The 22,611-nt window shown below is 42.1% G+C and overlaps 1 long non-coding RNA gene across 1 annotated transcript in view; it reads right to left on the bottom strand.

Annotated features, from left to right (window-relative positions):
• Positions 1-22,611, bottom strand: part of LOC140731804 (uncharacterized) — a 198,723-nt gene that overhangs the window by 790 nt on the left and 175,322 nt on the right. The gene's annotated exons all lie outside the window — the stretch shown is intronic.

The raw sequence follows: 22,611 nt of genomic DNA, 5'->3' as shown, positions 1-22,611 counted from the left end.
CATTTCAAGCTTGCATTGTTGTTCAAAATGATCATGTCTATTGCATTTTTTCAATACCATATTTCCCTGCTCTTCCCAGAAACTTTGATGACTTCTGTCTCCATACATTTATCTACCCCCTCTTCAAAATTCAATTACTTGGCCACTACAGGTCTTTGTGGTGAAGAATAGGTTCACCGGTCTGAGTGTAAAAAGTTCTTAGTACTGTTTCCTGAGACATGTCATCTAATTCTAGCTATCCCAAGCCAGAAGAAACATTCCTTCTCATCCAGTTTGTCTAGCTCTAGCAGAATTTTGTAAGCTTCAATTTGATCCACTCTTTTTGAACTTTTGTGAATACAAACCAAGATGACCTAATCTCCTCAGTCTAGTGAACAAAGACTGAAAATTTTGCACGGCCATGGGGAACGAATAGGGGAATGAGACTGATAGCATTTCTCTTTTACGAGCTGGCATAAACTCTGAGGGCCAAATGGCATTCTTTTGTGTCATAACAATTCCGTGATAAATGTAGCTAAATGTGCTTAGGATAAATCCAAATGAAATAGTATAAAGGGTTAGGAACTGTGGAGCTTGATGGATTAGGAAATGGTAATATAGTTTTGCAGGCATGGAAACATGTTAAATAAACAAGGATTCCAAATGCATCATAACAAGTCTGTCAGCACGCGCCCACCAGTATAAATCCACCAAACAACCTGGAGCAGATCAGTATTAAGAAGGAGGGGAATGTTAGATGTCATTGAATGCGTGAAGTTTGATAAATCCCTAGAGATGGAACACATTGCAAACAAGAGAAAATCTGCAGATGCTGGAAATCCAAGCAACACACACAAAATACTGGAGGAACTCAGCAGGCCAGGCAGCATCTATGGAAAAGAGTACAGTTGACATTTTGGGACAAGATCCTTCAACAGGACATTGCTGTGGGAATTAGAGAGAGGAGAGCTGTAGTCCCAGTCGAGATTGTTGCATCTTCGTTAGCCACAAATAAGGTATCAGAGAACTGGAGAACAGCTAAGGGTGCTCTTATTTAAGAAGGGCAGTGGAGATAAGCCAGTTAGCAATTGGCCGATGAGCCTCACATCAAGGGCAGGGAAACTAGTGGAGAGAATCCTAAGAGATAGGATTTATGTAGATTTGGAAAAGCAGGGGCTGATCAGGAATATTCAGTATGGCTCTGTCCAGGTCAGACAAACAGATGGCACCTGCTTCCACTGACTGAAGTGGGCATTCACAGATATATATAAAAGGTTTATTAGGGAGTCAGCAATGTCATATGTTAGTGGACACAGGGTCATCAGTATCAATAACTGATGTATCCTTTCCCATGACTGGAAGGACAATTTACATTACCAGTACAATGAGGGCAGAGAGGAGTGAACCTCGGGTACTTGGTATAGAGAGAGTGCAGCTTCCTGTAGGCTTCTGTGTATACCCAAACAATGAGGTGCTGACCTAGGCATAGACACATGATGCACCATCAATAACTCTCTCTGAGACGTGAAGGCGAGATATCGGCTTTTATTGCCTGGAAGAAAGAACAAGCAGTAGTTGACCACCATACTACATCCTGGAGACTGAGGGCCGGGCTCAGGCCTCAATCGCCTTTATACTGGGGTCTGTGGGAGGAGCCACAGGAGCAGTCAGCAGGGGGCGTGTCCAGACAGGTATATGTAGTTCACCACAACACACTAGGTAATGCAGGTGCTATCACAGATCTGGGAAAGTGAGACATGACATAGACACGACAGGGACAGCGAGCATGTATGTTTCACAGAGCAGACACAGAGTGAGCAGCCCCAAGCAGAAACAGGAAATGGGACAATGTAAGAGAATAATATCAGAAGGTCTGAAGGGTAAGGGCCAAACACAGTCAAGAGCTGGTAACAGTAGTGCAGCTGCCTTCAGAGGTAGCAGCGATTAAAGTAAAGACACACCAGAAAAGGGAGAGTAAGGAGCAGAAAGGGAATGAGCATGCATGAGTCATCAGAAATTGAGAAAAGCAATTTAGGAACATTATATGGAGATGTGAAGACCATTGTAACCTAGTTCTCACATTGGAAGACCAAGCAAAACAGCAGCAATAGAGAGAGAGAGCCAGAGGGAGCGAGTCCTCTCTCAGCCAGGTAACCAAGTCATGGTAAGGAAGTTGCCTGAAAGGGCAAGGTTTACTCCCAGGTGGACAGGACCACAGATGGTTCTTCTGACAAATGACACCTATGCTTGTGTGCAGACCTGGTGAGGCAGCCAGTGGAAACACTGGACTCGGGTTAAATGGTATGACTCACCTTCTTGTTGCCCTCACAGACAGAACAAGGGATCAAGTCCACCCATTTTAGCAGTGTCTACAGAGAATCTAAATGATAAACACCAACCCGTTCATTTACATCTTATCACTGCCAATGGAAGGGAAACTGTGAATGAAAGAAATGGGAATACGAATGCAGGAGACAGAGAGCACACTTCTGCAAATTGTGAGTAAAGTGTTAAAAGTATTCAGTAATGGCAGCTGGTTCTGGAGATAGATGATTAATTATACAGATCAGTATATATTGGGAAATAGATGAGAAGGGATCCAAGTTATGACAGAGACATCAAGCTCTAAACCTGAATGGCAAGACAGATGAAGCCAAAAGAGAGAGAAGAAATAACGCAGAGCATCTGAAGGCAACCATCCCAGCTCGAGTAGGATTGAATGTAAATGAGCTGGGCCCTTTTGAGATAGTGAGCAAAAGGACAGTAGAGGGGGGGGGAATGCCATTGGGGTGAGATCCTTGCAGCCACTCAAATAGAGACCACCCCAAATTTTCCTGTAGACGAAAGGGACTGAGAGACATGTTGTCAGATTATTATGGCAATCTTCTGTCACAGCATAGAATGCGAGCTGCTGCCTATGAACCTGAAACATAGTCACCTTGCTGGTCCCCCCAACCCACACAATGACTACTGATAGCCATGTCTGATAGTTTCAGTTATCAGAGACTGAACGGGTGAAGGTAAAAGTATGATATATAATGCAATGGACCAGCAAGGAAGGAGACAACGAGCAAAGTGTTCTGAACAACAAAGCTGCATTTTAAAGTCTGGTTAAAATCAAGAGTACAAAAATAATAAAACTTCATTGATCCCGAGTGGGAAATTCTTTCGTTACAGCAGCAACATTTAAAAATACACATAGCAGTGTGCTTAACTAATAATAAAGAATAATAATAATGTAAAAATAGTAATAATATAGTGTACCAATGTGCAATAATAATGTACAAAATAATAAAACAGAGACCATTGTACTATGATGTGTGTTCTTCTGGCAGACAGAGATGAACCATTGTATATGCTTATTGCATTTGGTAGGAAGGATTTTCTGTAACGATCCAATTTGAAAAGGTGCTTCTCTGCTTATTCTCTGCTCAGGGAGAGGATGTGCCTGATTGTCTATAATGGATAACAGTTTGTTGAGTGACTTCCTCTCCACCTCTAACTCAAAAGAGTCTGCGTTGTAGCCAAGGACAGATCAAGCCTTTTTGATAAGTTTATTTAGTCTTTTAGCATCACCAGCACCAACGCTGCTCCCCCAATATAAAGCAGCAAAGAAGACTGAACCTGCTACAACAGACTGGTAAAAGATCCTACTGGACACATCAAAGAATCTCAGCTTCCTTAGAAAATAGAGTCTGCTCATCCCCTTCTTGTAAACAGCCATGGTGTTGGTTTTCCAGTCAAGTCTGCTGTCGAGGTGAACACCCAAGTATTTGTACTCCTGCATTACCGCAGCTTCTACTCCCAGAATGTGTACAGGACTCGTCACAGTCCTCTTCCTCCTAAAATGAATCACCCTCTCCCTGGTTTTAGCAACATTCAGGATTGGGTGATTCTTCCCGCACCACTCCACAAACGTGTCCTGCAGTCCTTTGTACTCTGACTCCTGCCCATCTCTGATACACCCAAGTCATCAAAGAACAGCAAGGCATTTGACAAGGTTGCCCATGCAAGGGTTATTGAGAAAGTAAGGAGGCATGGGATCCAAGGGGACATTGCTTTGTGGATCCAGAACTGGTTTGCCCACAGAAGGCAAAGAGTGGTTGTAGACAGGTCATATTCAGCATGGAGGCCGGTGACCGGTGGTGTGCCTCAGGGATCTGTTCTGGGACCCCTGCTCTTTGTGATTTTTATAAATGACCTGGATGAGGACGTGGAGGGATGGGTTAGTAAATTTGCTGATGACACAAAAGTTGGGGGTGTTGTGGATAGTGTGGAGGGCTGTCAGAGGTTACAATGGGACATTGATAGGATGCAAAACTGGGCTGAGAAGTGACGGATGGAGTTCAACCCAGTTAAGTGTGAGGTGGTTCATTTTGGTAGGTCAAATATGATTGTAGTATTAAATGGTAAGACTCTTGGCAGTGTGGAGGATCAGAAGGATCTTGGGGTCTGAGTCTATAGGACACTCAAAGCTGCTGCGCAGGTTGACTCTGTGGTTAAGAAAGCATACGGTGCATTGACCTTCATCAATTGTGGGATTGAATTTAGGAGCCGAGAGGTAATGTTGCAGCTATATAGGACCCTGGTCAGACCACACTTGGAGTACTGTGCTCAGTTCTGGTCGCCTCACTACTGGAAGGATGTGGAAACCATAGAAAGGTGCAATGGAGATTTACAAGGATGTTGCCTGGTTTGGAAAGTATGCCTTATGAGAATAGGTTGAGTGAACTCGGCCTTTTTTCCTTGGAGCGACGGAGGATGAGAGTTGACCAGATAGAGGTATATAAGATGATGAGAAACGTTGATCATGTGGATAGTCAGAGGCTTTTTCCCAGGGCTGGAATGGCTAGCATGAGAGGGCACAGATTTAAGATCCTTGGAAGTAGATACCAAGGAGATGTCAGGGGTAGGTTTTTTATGCAGAGAGTGGTGAGTGTGTGGAATGGACTGCCGGCGACAGTGGTGGAGATGGATACGACAGGGTCCTTTAAGAGACTCCTGGACAGGTACATGGAGCTCAAAAAAATAGAGGGCTATGGGTAACCGTAGCTAATTTCTAAGGTAAGGACATGTTTGTCACAGCTTTGTGGGCCAAAAGGCCTGTATTGTGCTGTAGGTTTTCTATGTTTTTGACTTCTGCAAGTGGCAAGACTCAGAGTTGTACTGAAAGTCTGTGTACAATATGAACAGGCATGTATCCAAGTAAAGGAAGTGATCTAGTGCCTGGAATATTTATTGTTGTCTCTACTAGTGTTATGGATAGCCAGTTAGGGGTAATAGATAGCATAGATGCAGATCCACATAGGAAGATGGTAGTGAGTAATTGTGGAGGAGATCCTATGTGTAGGGTATTTTTTCTGCCCTACTGAATTAAATGTTCTATAAGTTGTCCGGGGTCAAGAGGAAGGCATGTTAGGGATCATTATTTGATTTGATAGTATAATTATGGATTAAATAAAATGAAAACCTGTCTTCAGGGAATAAAACTCATACACAATTTAACTTCCAACTGATGCTTTGTGGTAGTAAAACCAATTATTCTCTTTCCACACTGAAACTAGATAGGCAAAGTTGTACCCCTGCCACTTAATGCACAGTTCAGGGTAGATCTGTTTTGTGGCTTAACCTTCTGGTTAGTTGCATATTCATGGAGCCATCCTTCAATGATGTAGCAAAGGGAGTATATTTCCCGCCGCTGCCTGGAAGGAGTTTGTACGTTTTCCCCGTGACCTTGTGGGATTCCTCCAGGTGCTCTGGTTTCCTCCCACAGTCCAAAGACATACTAGTTGGCAGGTTAATTGCTCATTGTAAATTGTCCCGTAATTAGGCTAGGGTTAAATCAAGGTTTGCTGGGCAGCATGGTTTGAAGAGCTGAAAGGGCCTATTCTGTGCTGTATCTCAATAAAAAAATATTTTGAGCTTCTGGCTTTTGGAACAGACACCAGTGTTGAATATGCAAAGCGGTTCTGCCAGTTAAGATGTGCTACCCTTGTAAATATGTAACTCTATAAATTTACCTGACTATATTCAGAATGTTTAAGTTAAGAAGGTGTTTTTAACTATTGAACCAATAGTTAAGTTTTTATTGTTATCTTTGTGTTGACGATTGTGTTAGGAGAGTAAGACTCTCTTGGATCCTCCTGGACTTTTCCTCTCCTCTTGCTGTGAATAACCATATAACATATAACCATGTAACAATTACAGCACGGAAACAGGCCATCTCGGCCCTTCTAGTCCGTGCCAAACGCTTACTCTCACCTAGTCCCACTGACCTGCACTCAGCCCATAACCCTCCATTCCTTTCCTGTCCATATACGTATCCAATTATTTTTAAATGACAATATCAAACCTGCCTCCACCACTTCTACTGGAAGCTCGTTACACACAGCTACCACTCTCTGAGTAAAGAAGCTCCCCCCTTGTGTTACCCCTAAACTTTTGCCCCCTAACTCTCAAATCATGTCCTCTTGTTTGAATCTCCCCTACTCTCAATGGAAAAAGCCTATCCACGTCAACTCTATCTATCCCCCTCATAATTTTAAATACCTCTATCAAGTCCCTCCTCAGTCTTCTACGCTTCAAAGAATAAAGACCTAACTTGTTCAACCTTTCTCTGTAACTTAAGTGCTGAAACCCAGGTAACATTCTAGTAAACACAACCAGACGAAGGGTCTCGGCCTGAAACGTTAACTGCTCATTTCAAAGGATGCTGCCCGACCTGCTGAGTTCATCCAGCTTTTGTACATGTTGATTTGACCACAGCATCTGCAGTGTACTTTGTGTTAACATTCTAGTAAATCTCCTCTGTACTCTCTCTATATTGTTGACATCTTTCCTATAATTCAGTGACCAGAACTGTACACAATATTCCAAATTTGGCCTCACCAATGCCTTGTACAATTTTAACATCACATCCCAACTCCTATACTCAATGCTCTGATTTATAAAGGCCAGCATACCAAAAGCCTTCTTCACCACCCTATCCACATGAGATTCCAACTTCAGGGAACTATGCACCATTATTCCTAGATCACTATGTTCTACTGCATTCCTCAATGCCCTACCATTTACTATGTATGTCCTATTTTCATTAGTCCTACCAAAATGTAGCACCTCACACTTATCAGCATTAAACTCCGTCTGGTATCATTCGGCCCACTCTTCTAACTGGCCTAAATCTCTCTGCAAGCTTTGAAAACCTACTTCATTATCCACAACGCCACTTATCTTAGTATCATCTGCATACTTACTAATCCAATTTAGAATAAAGTCTTCAATATTTCCCAGTTACAGCTTTTGTGTGGCACAATTTTAATCAGCCATAACAGTGGCATCAGCTGTAAACACTAACTGACATTTTGACAGGCACTTAAATAGGCAAAGCAGAAAAGACAAAGGAGGTTAGGGTAAATGTTCCAAAAAGGTCAGCATGGATATAGTTGGTTGAAGGGTCCTATGCTGGACAATTCTATGACTATAGAGTCATAGAAAATAGGCCCTTTGGCCCATCTTTTCCATGCCGAACTATTTGCAATGGATGGAATAAACTGTGGTATGACAGGTCCTTTGATGTGACTGTTGACAACTGATAAATTTTATAAAAGGAATGGAGGTCTTTCTGCATCCAGTTATGCCACTTTATCATTTTGTTTTGCATTCTGATTTTAATTCTGTTAAATTTTCGACTTTTGAGTGAGGGGATAAGTGGAAATGCAGCTGTTAAAAATTTTGAGCCGTTCCGTAATTACAGCTGCTTCGCTCTTCTAATGGGAGATCCGATGATCTTGGTAGCAACACTGCCAATGTCCTATCACCTACACAATATTTATACTGTACTTCTGCAACAAGGTTTCCTTCACCTTCTGCAGACCTTTCTGTTAGAACTTTGATGACCATGAAGCTATTGGATAATTGACTTAACCTATCCAATTCATTATGTTCTTCAGAGAGGAGAGTATAAGCCTTATTCACCTGTGCTATATATGACTTCAGACAGACAGCAGGACCTTTCAAAATGGTATAATAACCATATAACCATGTAACAATTACAGCACGGAAACAGGCCATCTCGGCCCTTCTAGTCCATGCTGAACGCTTACTCTCACCTAGTCCCACTGACCTGCACTCAGCCCATAACCCTCCATTCCTTTCCTGTGCATATACCTATCCAATTTTACTTTAAATGACAATACCGAACCTGCCTCTACTACTTCTACTGGAAGCTCGTTCCACACAGCTACCACTCTCTGTGTAAAGAAATTCCCCCTCGTGTTACCCTTAAACTTTTGCCCCCTCTCAACTCATGTCCTGTTTACTTGTATCAAAAAAAATCAAAGAAGCAACAGACAGACCCAGCATCAACAAGGTATCATATTCAGAAACATTAAACACACTTCCTGTCAAGACAACCTTATAAAGTTCTCCCTGTGGAGTTTTATGTCCAAATTAGGAAAGGTGCTTTGGAGTTGCCAGAGATGCAGTCACAGAATTGTACCACAAAACCCTCAGTTCAGACTCCTGGACACAGAACATGCACTGGATGAGGGATCAATGTTCAATGCCAAATAATCTAGTAGCACTTCCACAAATTAAACTAGCCACCTCTAGCGAGAACCAGGATGTGAGATAGAACAAAAACATCACGGCCTCACCAAGCTTTCTGATGTCAAAGTATCTGCCCATAACTGCATCAGTATGTCCAGACTAAGCACCCAGGAATTCTCCATCATATTGTGTGGCATTATTATTGTCTTAAATATTATAGATGAGAAAAGATCTGGCGACTCTGCTGTGTCAGAGTTGTATTCCCCTACAATGCATAAACTCAAGACCTAGATCATATCTCATTCAGTCTAGTCAGAAAATCATATTCTGAGAAGAGCAAAAGAAACAGCAGTAGGGATATATACATACAGTGGTGCTAGAAAGTTTGTGAATCCTGCAGAATTTTCTCTTTTTCTGCATAAGTATGACCTAAAATGTGATCAAATCTTCTTGAAAGTTTTAGACTAGACAAAGAAAACCCAATTAAATAAATAACACATACAGTATTATATTTGTTCATTTATTTATTGAGAAAAATGATCCAATATTACATATATTTGTTGGAAAAAGTATGTGAACCTTTGGTTTCAGTAACTAATGTGAACACCCACCCCTGCCCCAGTCTTGTATGGCAATAACTTCAATCAAACATTTCCAGTAACTGTTGATCAGTCCTGCACATCGGCTTGGAGGAATTTTAGACCACTTCTCCTTACAAAAGTACTTCAACTCTGCGATGTTGATGGGCTTCCTTGCATTAACTGCTTGCTTCAGGTTCTTCCACAACATTTCTATCAGGACTTTGACTTGGCCATTCCAAAACACCAAAGGTCTTCTTTTTAAACCATTCTATTGTTGATTTACTCTTGTTTTTTGGATCATTGTCTTGTTGCATTATCCAGTTTCTATTAAGCTTCAGTTGATGGACTGCTACCCTGACATTCTCCTGTAAAATGTCTTGATACGATTTTGAATTCATTGTTCCCTAAATGACTGCAAGCTGTCCAGACCCTGAAGTAGCAAAGCAGCCACAAACCATGCTGCTCCTTCCACCGTGCTTCACAGTTGGGATAAAGTTTTGGTGTTGGTGTGCAATGCCCTTTTTCCTCCAAACATAGCAATGTGAATTTTTGCCAGAAAGTTCAACTTTTGTCTTATCCGTTCACAGAACATTGTCCCAGAAGCATTGTAGAACATCCAGGTGGTCATTAGCAAACTTGAGACAGGCAGGAATGGGTTTTTTTTTGGAAAGCAGTGGTTTCCTCCACGGTGTCCTTCCATGAACATCATTCTTAATCAGTATTTTTCTTATAGTGGATACATGCACAGGGACTTTAGCAGGTTCTAGAGATTTCTATAGGTCCTTTGCTATTATGCTTGGGTTCTTTTTCACCTCCTTCAGCATTCCATGTTGTGCTCTTGCTGTGATCTTTGTAGAATGCCCACTCCTAGGGAGAGTGGCAACAGTGCTGAGTTTCCTCCATTTGTAGACAATTTCTTTTAGTGAGGACTGATGAATACACAAGTCTTTAGAAATGGTTTTGTAACCTTTTCCAGCTTGATGCATCTCTACAATTCTTCTTCTAAGGTCCTCTGAAAGTTATTTTGATCGAGACATGGTGCACATAAACAGATCTTCCATGAAAAGAGCAGGCTCTGTCAGTAACCTGGCTTTGTGTCTTTTTTATAGGGTGGGGCACCTCTACAACCCACACCTTCAATCTCACATCATTGATTGGAACACCTGACTCCAAATAGCTTTTGTAGAAAGCATTACCCCAGAGGTTCACATAGTTTTTCCACAAATACATGTAATATTGGATCATTTTTCTCAATAAATAAATGAACAAGTATAAGTTTTTGTGTTATTTATTTAATTGGGTTGTCTTTATCTAGATATAGGACTTACGTGAAGATCTGCTTATATTTTAGGTCATATTTATGCAGAAATAGAGAAAATTCTACAAGGTTAATGAACTTTCTAGCATCACTGTAAAAGTTAAGTGCCAACCCACTGAACCTGCAACATGCATCCTAAACTGCAAAGGCAGCCTTATAACAGAGGAAAGCTTTACCACAATCCGCAATTCAGCTCAGATCAAATATTTTACATTGTAATCATATCTAATTGTGAGTAATGGTGAATTAAAAAGTGAAAATTCTCCAACAACATCCACACGAGAGTAGTTGATACTGGCTTGTATGTACTAAAAGCAAGGTTGGAGCATCTGAATCAATCTTCCACCAGAAGTAATATATAGATGATGCCATTCAAAGGTTTCAAAGGTACATTTAATGTCAGAGAAATGTATACAATATATATCCTGAAATTCTTTTTCTTCGCAACCGTCCACAAAAACAGAGGAGTGCCCCAAAGAATCAATAGCAGTTAAATGTTAGAACCACAAAGCCCCCTCCCCTTTGCCTTCCTTCTGACATTTCTACCATCTCAGATGCCTTCAGTAAGTTTGATGGAATTTATATGATATCAAGAAGTAGCTGAGAGCACTGATATAACCAGAGCTATGGGACTAATCAAGTCCCAGCTCTGTTGCTAAAGACTTACAATCCAGAACCAGCTGCACCTTTAACTAAGCTATTCCAGTAAAGTTTCAGCACAGGAAATCAACCCAGTAATGTGGAAATATGCTCAGACATGTCCTGTACACTAAAAAGAGGACATATCAAATTATCATCCAGTCCACGCAAAGCATTTGGAAAGTGTCATCAGTACTGCTGTCAAATGGTATTTAATCATTGATAATCTGCTCAATGGGATTTTCCCCTCAGCTCTAGACCTCAAAAGACAAAGGAGCTGAATTTCAGTGTAACACTCCACTGGCTGAACTCATGTCCTGGCCATAGGAAAATGACTGCAGCTGAAGCAGATCACATAGTCCATTCACAGGACATTACCATTGGACTGTACTTTGTACAAACATCTACAGCTGCTATCAATGGTCTTCTTTTCATTTGCAGCTCCTCAAAAAGTGAAGTGGTCTACATTTGTACCTCTGAGGACCTAGGCAGCCAAGGTGTAGGCTGCATAATGGTGAATATCCACACATAGTACATGTGGCAGTTAATACCTATCTTCAACCTTAATGTCAAATGGTGGTACATTGCTAAGTCCCCCACCATCATCATCCTGGGACTCCTGTGGCTTGTAACTACCTTCTAAAAGCTTTTCTTTATCTGCTCAACACGTCACAATTTTGATAAAATACAGCCCTTAAGATCAGTGCAGCTCCATAAACATACCAGGACAAAACCAACGTTTTAAATGTTTCTGCTGTTCATCACCTCTACACATTGGACACAATAGCATATCTACAGCTTTCACTGCAGTTATTCACTAACGTTTTTCCCAAACCCTTGATTATTACCACCAAGAAGGAAAAGGGCAACAGGTTTATAGTTCCATCATGTCACTATGCCACTGCAGTCACATACTTATATTATTTCACCTTGATGCTCGTACATTGTAATATACTGATAAAATTAGAAAGTGGCCTATTTCTGAGTAGGTAGATTGGTCAACAAAAATATGCTCTTACATAATAGCTTTACATAGCTTTACAAAACATACAAAAGCACAACAGAGGGAAAAAAACATACAGAGGCATTACGTGACACCAGGTCACTGAATGAGAAGTTCAGACAAAACCACAGAAGCCTTATTATTAAAGCTGCCTTCCTCCTACTCATGCTCAATGGTTATGCGATGTTATGTCATGTTTAGATTTAGAGAAGATCTGTTGTTCAATTTCTGAATCTCGTCAAGACTTTCAAACACTGTGGGGACCTTTTCTGAATTATTTTCAAAACCTTCAATTCGTTGTTTAAACTCAGATGTTGGCTATTATTAATTTTTATTATATGAGAAGGTATTTTACCTTCTTTTCTCCTTAATGAACAGCTTCAGACTTGGTAGGGGTTAGACCCTTTTTTTGTAATAAATTAGTATAGTTCGATATAACTATTGATTAACTTACATGAATACAGGGTAATGAGATTGTTATTATGAACAGATATAATGTAATTGGTAGTTTTTTTTTATCTTTTTTGACCTTTTATATACACTTGTACTCTGTATTCTTCTACGTAGAAACTAATAAAAATATTCGAAAAGAAAAGCTGCCGAGGACAGCACTATGGTTTTTCAGCAAACTGACTTCCACCTTGGAAACACGCATCAGGTTTAGAGAGACAGGATCAAGCAAATCCTTGAGGATAAGTAGCGTGGGAATATACATAAGGGGGAAATCAGGAGGGCAAAAAGACTGCTTAAGTTCCAAGTGGCAGGGAAGGTTAAGGGAAATTCCAAGAGATCCTGCAGGTATATTAAGAGTAAAAGATTGGGTAGAGAGAGAACAGGTCCCCTAAATGGTCAGTAAGACCATCTATTTGTGTGGCCACAGGAGATGGGTGAGATCTTTAATAAACATTTCTGGTGATATTTTACTGTGAGGAAGAGTATGCACAGTAAGGAACTGAGACAAATAAGTTGTGATATCTTGGACCACCTACAAATTACCAAATAGGAGGTATTGGCAGACTTAAAGCACATTAAGGTGAATAAGTCCATTCTCAGACCTTGCGAGAGTGAGAAGCCAGAGAAGAAATTGCAGAGGCCTTAGCAGTGATATTTGCATCATCTTCACTCATAGGTAAAGTTCTGAAGGATTAGAGGGAATTCTGAGGGACACTGTCTACCAGCAAGATGTGATTAAGAATACTGTACTCATTATGGCTTTGTGTGAGGAAAAGCATGTCTCAAAAATATATTAGAGTTCCTGAAAAGGTAGCCAAGAGGGCAGGGTGGTAGACATTGTCTACATGGACTTCAGTAAGGCCTTTGACAAGGTCCCACATAATGGCTTAGTCTGGAAGTTAGAACGTGTGGTATCCAGGTAGAAAGCCAGCTAATTGGATGATACAGAAGGCATTTGGCACACTAGCCTTCATTAATCAGGGCACTGGCGATAAAACCTAATACATTAATTTAATGGTAGGAACCAGAGGATGATTGTGGAAGGTTGTTCTTAAGACAAGTAGTGAGCCAAAGAGACTGATGCTAGATCCATTGCTCAATTGTATCTCTATCTGCTATTTCCGTGGATACAGCTATTTCCACAGCTCTTTTAAATGTAAGTTGTGCTTCAGTTAGGAGCCTTTTTTGAATGCTTTCTTGTAAGATTCCACAAACTAAACAATCTCTGTGCATCATCAAGCCCATCACAGAACTGACTGTGTTCAGATAATCGTTTCAATTCATCCACGTATGCTGAAATGGACTCCCCTTTCTTTCAATTCCACTTATGAAATCTAAAGTGTTCAGCAATCAACAATGGTTTCAGTTCTAAATGTTCCTGCATTACTTTCATGATATCAGCAAGCTCATTTCTGCTGGTTTAGTTGGAGCAGTCATACTTCTAAGTAAACTGTATGCATTTAAATTCAATGCACTCAGCAAAATTTGTACTTGTTTCTCATTGGCTATTTCATTTCCATTTAAATACTGCATTATTTGTTCAGTATACAAAACCCAGTTATCTCTTGTACAATCAAACACATCAATCTTTTGGAGGTAGCCAACCATTTCTGCTCTTTTTCTAATTTATGATTATTATCACCTGCTACTCACTGTTTATGAACCCATGAATTAATCCGTTTCCTGCCTTTTTTTTTTAAAAACTCAGTCATCTCTGTCTCGTTTTATGAAGAGACTCGTGTTGTGCTTATTTTTAACTTGACCATTTCTCACTGTGCTTTTTTTTTAAATATGAATGTCTCACTGCATTTCAACAAGTAGGTAGTCATCTTGAGTTTATTTAAAACTTCCTCTTCACCACTATTATGTTTTACTCCGTGACATAAAACTAATTGAAAGCAAAAAGAAGGGAGCCTAGGAGAACGTGTTCAATTTTTGTTTTTACTTTAAGCAAGGCACACATGTTTGATATGGTAGTATAATGATGTATTCCATTTATGTTCTTTTACATATAACCTGCAGTGCATTATACATGCAGCAAAGAATGCTTAATCAAACAATACATTTAAAATATTATTCAAATATTACTGAAATATTAAATACACAATAAAGTGAAAACTTTTTTCATGTAGAGGTTGAATGCTTATATGGACTGAGCTGTTAGAGAAAGTGGTTGAGGCAGATATGATAATGCTATTTAAAAGATAATTGGATAGGACAGATTTAGAGAGATATGGGCTACATGTAGGCAATTGGAACTCACTGAGATGGGCATCTTAGCAGAGACAAGTTGGACTGAAGGGCCCAGAACTGTGCTGCATTACGCTTTGATTCCAAGACCTGATAGCATATTCAATGCATTCTGTCAGTTTAGCAATGTTCAATTTCCTTGCATTTATTTCTCATTTTCACAAGAAACATTAAGATCCTTCTTATTCCCATCACACAATGAATATTCTTCATTCTGCTGCTGCTCAGGTTCTTTGCTGCCAATTTCCACCATTCCTTCACTTTCAAATTGCTGACATTTCTTTTCGCTTCATCGGTTACTCCATCTTTACTTCAGGCAATGAACTAGCCACCACTCTCCACAGCTACCTTGACTGGATTTCCATGCATATCCATGTGTGGTTTCCATTTCTTCCAGTTTCCTCACTTCCGTCACATCTGTTCTGATGATGGCTCCTTCCCTACCAGAGTTTCTGATGAGTACTCTTTTTTGACCAGACCTGCAAGCAGGCACCCTCTTAACTCAAAAATCCCTTCTTACCAACATCCGTGACATTTCACACGCTCTGGATCTTTTCAATGTTTTCAAGTTTCCTGGCCCCCTTCATCTTATTTTCACTATAGATGTTCAGTCCCTATACACCTCCATCCCCACCAGAGAGGCCTCAAAGTTCTCCATTTCTTTCTGGACACCAGACCCAACCAGTTCCCCTCCACCACCACTCTTCTCCATCTAGTGGAACATAACCTCATTCTTAATAATTTCTCCTTTGGCTCCTCACACTTCCTTCAAACAAAAGGTGTGGCCATGGGCATTTGCATGGGTCCCAGCTATTCCTGCCTTTTTGTTGGTTCCCCTCCTTTTAAATCTACTCATCATCTTTTTTTCTCCAGTCCTGCTGAAGAGTCTCGGCTTGAAACGTTGACTGTACTCTTTTCCATAGATGCTTCTTGGCCTGTTGAGTTCCTCCAGCATTATCTGTGCATTGCTTGGATTACCAGCATCTGCAGATTTTCTCTTGTTTGTGATCAAAAATCCAAATTGTTGTCAATTCATCAGACTATAAGATATAGAAGCAGAATTAAGCCATTTGACCCATCGAGTTTGCTCCACCATTTCATCAAGGCTGATCTATTTTCCTTCTCAATCACAATCTCCTGCCTTCACCCTGTATCCCTTCATGCCCTGACAAATCAAGAATCTATCAACCTCTGCCTTAAATATACATAAAGAATTGGCCCCCACAGCTGCCTGTGGCAACAAATTCCACAGATTCACCACTCTCTGGCTAAAGAAATGCCTCCTCATCTCTGTTCTAAAGGAACATGTTCTGAATTCCATCATCCAAATCACCTTTACGTCCTTCATGCATAAGGTCTGACAAATATTCACATCCCAGAATTATGTGAGGAATGAACTGGATTTTTAAGCTAACTTTTAAAACTGAAATATATTCCGATTGTGAACAAAATGTACAAAAAAGCACATAAGCTTATTATGCTTCCACCATGTCTGAAGTTATCCCCAACTGCCCTTGAAAGTGTTAAACTCAAATTATTACTAAAAGAAAAATACATTCACCAATCATTAAACAGGTCGATAAATCTAGAATTTTTTCTCAAATCTTTTCCTTTATTATGGTCGTGATATCGATGAGATAGTCTTAAATCAACCTATTCATGAGCAAGATAAAGTTAATTAGCACAGAAATAGACACTTTGGCCTAACATGCCGACCAAAATCCCATTTATGCTAAAGTTATTTGTCTGCATTTGGCTCACAGCCCTCTATAACCTCCCTATCCATGTATCTGTCCAAACGTCTTTATTAACATTAGAATTGTAATTGACTCTTCCACTTCATCTGGTAGCTGCTTTCATATACCACCCACTTTCTGGTGAATATCTTGCCCTTGTGTTGGCGTGTGGCCTAGTGGATAAAGGCATTGGTCTAGTGATCTGTAGGTCACTGGTTCAAGCCTCAGCTGAGGCAGCGTGTTGTGTCCTTGAGCAAGACATTTAACAACACATTGCTCTGTGACAACACCAGTACCAAGCTGCTTGGGTCCTAGTGCCCTTCCCTTGGACAACATTGGTGGCATAGAGAGGGGAAGGCCTGCAGCTTGGGCAACTGCCGGTCTCCCATACAACCCTGCCCAGGCCTGCACCCTGGAAACCTTCCAAGGTGCAAATCCATGGTCTCACGAGACTAACGGATGCCTAAACTTGCCCTTCATATTCCTTTTAAATTATTACCCTCTCACCTTAAACTTATGCCTTCAATTTTTTCCACTACCCTGGGAAAAACTGAGGTGTCATGGCTGCAGGTTCCGCATGCACGGATTTAACCAACTGTGAATTGGGAAAAACCCAGATGTTCTCTCTCCACCACTTGTTGTTTGAGCATGTACAGACAGTTTTTTTTCTTGTCTTTATTCCCTAAACAATACAGTATAACAACTATTTACATAGCATTTACATTGTATTTGGTATTATAAGTAATGTAGAGATGATTTAAAGTATACGGGAGGATGTGCATAGTTACCACGGATTGGGAATCGACAAAAAACCAGAAGTTCTCTAAGTTGGAACAGGTACATCCGGTATTATTTAATGCCAGTTAGTCAAACGTTTGTCTATGGTGCTCTGGTGCCTGAGACTTTAGCACAGTCCTGTATTTGTCAATGTGGAGTGGAGAGTGAATTTTTAAATCTGGTAGGAGCAAAGAATGGTGGGAATAACGAGGGTGGAGCGCCCCGGGGACGATGTAGGACAGGTGGCAGAGAGGGAGTGCCAGGTTGGGGATGGTGCAGCTGTAGATACACCTTGCTCTGAGACACCAGGGAAGGTCACTTGATTCCAGACAGATGGTATATTGATCATTACAGAATGTCTCTCTGGTCGGTGCCTTTACCTTCCCCTTTTCCCAACATAATTCCACTCTCAGCCCACAACAGAGACCCATATCAGAATCAGGTTTATCATCACTCACACACATCATGATCTTTTTTGCAGCACAATGCGATATATAAAATTACTACAGTACTGTTCAAAAGTCGAAAACACCCTAGCCATATATATATGTGCCTAAGACTCTTGCACAGCACTGAGCTGTAATTGCGACGCTATTAAAGCTCGGGGCATTTGAAGTTCTGAGCTCATTTCCAGTGCCCTCTGTAAGGAGTTTAGACATTCTCCCTCTGAACCACGGGTGTTTCCTCTGGGTGCTCCGGTTTCCTCCCACTGTCCAAAGATGTACCAGTTATTGAGTTAATTGGTCATTGTAAATTGTCCTGTGATTAGGCTAGGGTTAACAGGTGGATTGCTGGGTACTGTGTCTTGTTGAGAAGGGCCTGCTCCATGCTCTATCTCCAAATAAATAAAATATAAATAAATAAAAAGACAGTGACTCCTCTACTGTATCTAAGCCCCTCATAAATATATGAACCTCATAAATATATATAAGTATAGCGAAGCATGGATCGCATTTAGAGAATAACAGGTAGGGCATTTAGGACTGAAATGAGAGAAACTCCTCAGTCAGAGTGGCGAAACACTGAAATTCTGTATCCTTTGGTTACTGTACTTAATCAAAGAAAGCAAAACCTATAGAAATGAAACAAGAAATGGATCTGAGACAGAAAAATCTATCCTGATCTTGATGAACGAAAGAGCAGGCTGCAAGTTTGTGATAGCCTTCTTCTGTTCCTAATTCTTCTAGATTGAAACTCATATATTTGCCCACCCCCAGTCTTCATATTTTAAGGAAAAAGGATTTCAGTTATGCACATTCATTTTTACACCTGTTTTTCATTACTTTACATGCTATAAATACCACTTGCCTTGCACTATGATCGCTTATCATTTAATCTCCCCTGCATTCCATCTAGAGACCACCATAGATTCATAGTTTTGCGGTATGAAATCAGATTGTTTGGCACAGCTACATTCTAAAGTGCCCATCTAAACTAATTAAATTTGCTTGTTTTGGGGAAATATCACTTAAACCAGGGTTTCCCAACCCTTTTTATCCCTGGACTCCTACCATTAACCAAGGGGTCTGTGGACCCCAGGTTGGGAACCTCTGCTCGAAACCTTTCCAGCCATATATCTGACCAAATATTTCTAAATGCTATAGTGGTGCCTGCATCCACCATCTCATCTCACAGTGTGTTCCATTACCCATGATTCTGTGCTTTTACCACCAATGCTTTTGCTCTTTTCTACCCTCCTCAAATTTTCAAAAACCCCAACCTTTCTCTGCATCTCAAAACATGTTTATTTGCAACTCTTTCTTGTTCTGACTTGTTATTGTTTTGAAACATAAACTGCTTTTCTCACTCCAGCATTTTAATCTGCATTCACAGATTTAAGAACTCACAAAAAAGTGGACATGGAGAGGCTCGGAGTTGGAATTCCAGAGTTTAGAGTGAAGGCAGCCAAAGATATATGCAAATTAGGAGCAGGAACAGGCCAATTCATCCCTTGAGGCTTCTCTATAAGTTCATGGCTAATCTGAATATAACCTCAGTAAAACCTTTTAAATTTAGATATTCTGGGACTGTTTCCTCCAGTCTTTGTGGAAGAGAGTTCCAAAGGCTCACGACTTCAGAAAGTATAAAAAATCACCTCAAATCTCTCTGAAGTAGGGGAGCTCTTTTTGTCAAACTATAATTTCTAGTTCTAAAGTCTCCCTCATAAAAAAGACTTCCACTTCTGCCTTTTCAGCAGAGTGAACAATGCTAGGACACATGGGGCTGAGTAACAGGTGCTGAATAATATCATATGCTAGTTTTGGAGAATCAGGTGAATGCTAAAAATATCTTCAACTTTAACATGTTATTCAAAGTCAGAGCTTATTGAATTGAAATAGATAGCCAGCCCCCCGATCTACATTGGGTCACAGTGCGAAGGTGTTTGACAAAGTGGTCCACCAGTCTGTGTCAGATCATGGAGCGAAAGTGCTCGACAAAGCGGTCTACCAACCTTCATTGGATCACGGAGTGAAGGTGCTTGACAAAGTGGCCCACAAGCCTTGTCATAGAACAATTGTCATGGCTGAATTATGCGACGTCGGCTTGCTGAGGGGAACGGGCCTACATTCCTCGGACTTGCCTGACACTGGGAGCCGGAGATGGAGACGTGTGAGGAAGCAGAAGTGAGGCAAACGGGCAGGAGTCCATGCCAGGGTAAAAGCAAACCCTAGCCGGCCGGCTCTCCCGTCCATTCTGCTCTCCAATGTCCGCTCCCTGGACAATAAAATGGACTACATCCAACTCCAACGTAATACTCGGCGGGAGTAAAGAGTTTGCTCCGCGTACGTCTTCACAGAGTCATGGCTCACTGATGGGATTTTGGACGCTGCCATCCAGCTAGACGGGCTAGCTTTGTTTCGTTCGGACAGAGATGCAGCTGTCTCCGGTAAGGCTCACGGTGGTGGCTTGTGTGTTTATATCAACACGGAATGGTGTAAGAACTCTGCGCTGGTTTCCAGACACTGCTCATTGTTAGTGGAGTTTGTGGCAGTTCGATGCAGACCATTTTATTTGCCACGGGAATTCACCTCTGTCCTTATATTCGGTGTCTACATTCCCCCCAGCGCTAATGCTAAAGAGGCATACTGTGAACTGTATGGGGCTATTAGCGAACTGCAGAACGCACACCCTGATGGTCTGTTTATTGTCACTGGTGATTTTAACCACGCGAACCTTAAGTCAGTGCTCCCCAAATTCCATCAGTATGTGGACTTTGCAACGAGGGGGGAGAACACATTGGACCTGGTTTACACAAACATCCCCGATGTGTACAGGGCAGAGCCCCGCCCCCACCTCAGATACTCAAGACCACATCTCTGTTCTGCTAATCCCAGTATACAAACCACTTGTCAGGCGCTTCAGACCAGTTCAGAAGAAGATGAAAACCTGGCCAGCAGGAGCCATCTCTGCTCTTCAAGACTGCTTTGAGCACACTGACTGGCACATGTTCAGGGAGGCTGCAACCAATGGCAACTCTACCAACTTAGAGGAGTACATAGCATCAGTGACCAGCTACATCAGAAAGTGCATTGATGATGTTACTCTGTCCAAGACCATCACTATACGTGCCAACCAGAAGCCATGGATGACCGCAGAGGTGTGTGCGCTGCTGAGGTCCCGTGACTCCGCCTTCAGAGCAGACGACAAGGCAGCTCTAACAACAGCAAGGGCCAAACTGTCCCAAGCCATCAGAGGGGCAAAGCGTGCACACGCCCAGCTAATCCACAGTCACTTTCGGGACAGCGGCGCATGTGGAAGGGCATCCAGGTCATCACCAATTACAAGACAACATCACCTGACTGTGCAGGTGATGCCTCCCTCCCAAATGCGCTGAATAACTTCTATGCCCAGTTTGAGGCGGAAAATGACGTGGCGGCGAGGAAGTCCACCCCTCCTACAAATGACCAGGTGCTGTTTCTCTCCATGGCCGACGTGAGAAGAACCCCGTGCAAGGTCAACCCACGGAAGGCTGCTGGACCAGACAACATCCCTGGTAGAGTGCTCAGAGGATGTGCAGACCAGCTAGTAGATGTTCTCACTGACATCTACAACATCTCCCTGAGCAGTGCCACCATTCCAATGTGCTTCAAGGCTGCCACCATCGACCCATGCCGAAGAAGTCTTCAGTGTCCTGCCTAAATGACTACCGTCACATTGCACTTACATCCATCATCATGAAGCATTTCGAGAGGCTCGTCATGAGGCATATCAAGACCCTGCTGCCCCCCTCACTGGACCCCCTGCAGTTTGCGTACCGTCCCAACCGCTCAACAGATGACACCATTGCCACCACCCTCCATCTGGCCCTAACCCACCTGGACAAAAAAGACACATACGTTCGGATGCTGTTTATAGACTTCAGTTCAGCATTCAACACAATCATCCCTCAGAAACTGATTGGAAAACTGAGCCCACTGGCCCTGAACACCTCCCTCTGCAACTGGATCCTAGACTTCCTGACTGGGAGACCTCAGTCAGTCCGGATCCAGAGCAGCATCTCCAACACCATCACACTGAGCACAGGGGCTCCCCAGGGTTGCGTGCTCAGTCTGCTGCTGTTCACTCTGCTGACCCACGACTGTGCTGCAACACACAGCTTGAACCATATCATCAAGTTTGCCGATGACAGGACCGTGGTGGGTCTCATCAGCAAGAACGACGAGTCAGCTTACAGAGAGGAGGTGCAGCGGCTAATGGACTGGTGCAGAGCCAACAACCTGTCTCTTAATGTGAACAAAACAAAAGAGATGGTTGTTGACTTCAGGAGGGCATGGAGCGACCACTCCCTGCTGAACATCGATCGGCTCCTCGGTAGAGATCGTAAACAGCACCAAATTTCTTGGTGTTCACCTGACGGAGAATCTCACCTGGTCCCTCAACACCAGCTCCATAGCAAAGAAAGCCCAGCAGCGTCTCTACTTTTTGCGAAGGCTGAGGAAAGTCCATCTCCCACCCCCCATCCTCATCACATTCTACAGGGGTTGTATTGAGAGCATCCTGAGCAACTGCATCACTGCCTGGTTCGGAAATTGCACCATCTTGGATTGCAAGACCCTGCAGCGGATAGTGAGGTCAGCTGAGAAGATCATCGGGGTCTGTCTCCCTGCCATCATGGACATTTACACTACACGCTGCATCCGCAGAGGAAACAGCATTATGAAGGACCCCATGCACCCCTCATACAATCTCTTCTCCCTCCTGCCGTCTGGGAAAAGGCTCCGAAGCATTCAGGCTCTCACGACCAGACTATGTAAGAGTTTCTTCTCCCAAGCTATCAGACTCCTCAATACCCGAAGCCTGGACTGACACCTTGCCCTACTGTCCTGT

The sequence above is a fragment of the Hemitrygon akajei genome, chromosome 8, assembly GCF_048418815.1.
Source record: "Hemitrygon akajei chromosome 8, sHemAka1.3, whole genome shotgun sequence".
Classification (NCBI taxonomy): Eukaryota; Metazoa; Chordata; class Chondrichthyes; order Myliobatiformes; family Dasyatidae; genus Hemitrygon; species Hemitrygon akajei.
This window is presented reverse-complemented; position numbering and strand designations above follow the sequence as displayed.